The following is a 1781-nucleotide window of genomic DNA, read 5'->3' as shown; positions in this document are numbered from 1 at the left end:
TTCTTTGGTATTTGTGGGGGATTTGTTTCAGGGATCGCTGTAGATACCAAAATCTGTGGTTCCTCAAGTCCTTTATATAAAGTGCTACAGTATTTGCATATAACCTATGTGCAGTCTCTGTATAACTTCAATCATCTCTAGATTACTTACAATACCTAATACAGTGTAAATGCTAGTTCTTATACTATATTTTTTCCTTGTATTATTTTATTGTATTATTATTTTGAATATTTTGATCTGCATTTGGTTGAATTCACAAATATGGAACCCATGGATATGGAGGATATGTGCATATATATAGTATACTGTATCCTCCATATATATATATTCAAGATATATATATATATGTTTATATTTATATATATATTCTCTCTCTCTCTCTCTCTCTATATATATATATATATATCTACCTCTCTCAGTAATAATGCAAGAACAGAAAACCAAATACTGCATGTTCTTACTTAATCGTGGGAGCTGAATGATGAGAATACATGGACACGTGGTGGGGAATAACGCACACTGGGGCTTGTTGGAGGGTGGGAGGCGGGCCATCAGGAATAATAGCTAAAGGATGCTGAGCTTAATACCTAGGTGATGGGATGATCGGTGTAGCAAACTACCATGGCCCACGTTTACCTGTGTAACAAACCTGCACATCCTACACATGTAACCAATAGATGTATATTATTATTTGAGTTCCAATAATCAAATAATACACAAACCCCTGTATTATATGATTATTGGAAATTAAATTATAATAATAATATACATATATTCTATTGGTTCTACTTCTCTGGAGAACCCTGACTAATACAATGGGTGATTCATTCAGGACTCTCAATGCAAACAACAGAGCCTTCTCTAGACTGTATAAACAGGAAGGAATTTATTATAGGACATTACATAGCTCATGGAGCCACTGGGAGGACCAGGGAATTAGGCTTGGAGGCTTTGCACCTAGGAATGGTGGCCACTGTCCAGTGGAGATGCCTCTGCTACTGCCATGGACACAGCCATCTCAAATGACACCTTTGCTGCCCAAACCCTACTACTGCTGCCCCCCAAAACAGGCTGCTTCTACAGCCAGTCTTGCTGGAAAATGGATTCTGTGCAATACTTGCTTCCTCTCTTTTTTCTACTTAGAATTAAAATTATCTTTATGTTGTGTCTGATCAGTGGAGCCCAGCTCATGTGTCTGTACTGCAGCTACAAGAAATAACGGGAAAGTGAGTTTTCTGGTTTGTGCTTTGAAAAGGAGGAACCCATAATGAGGAAAATTCCTCATACATAGGAAAGGTATTCAAAGGGGCTGGGAAACATGGAAAGTCTACTTCAGTGAATCTGAATTTTCTTACTTCTGTTCTGCCTCTGTAGTCCCTATCCCTAGAATGCTACAAAGACCATCACAATGGCCTTACTGTTGACCTAGTAGCAGCTCAATATGGTTGCAAGCAAAGAGCTTAAGAAGTGAAGTTATGTAATTACAGAACAACAGAGACACAAAGACTGTTGAGTACACACAGTCCACTCTTTTAGTAATTTTTGAGTTAAAAAAACGCAGGAGGCAGAGCAAGAAGGCAGAATAGAAGCTTCTACCAATTGTCTTCTCCACAGGAACACCAAATTTAACAACTATCTACACAAATGCACACCTTCATTAGAACCAAAGTTCAGGTAAATTATTGCAGTACCTGGTTTTAACTTTGTATTACTGAAAGAGGCACTGAAGAGGGTAGGAAAGATGGTCTTGAATTGCCAGAACCATCCCTCCCCCGATCCCC

The sequence above is a fragment of the Macaca mulatta genome, chromosome 15, assembly GCF_049350105.2.
Source record: "Macaca mulatta isolate MMU2019108-1 chromosome 15, T2T-MMU8v2.0, whole genome shotgun sequence".
NCBI classification, from domain to species: domain Eukaryota; kingdom Metazoa; phylum Chordata; class Mammalia; order Primates; family Cercopithecidae; genus Macaca; species Macaca mulatta.
The sequence above is the reverse complement of the archived record's forward strand: the minus strand, read 5'-3'. Positions refer to the sequence as shown.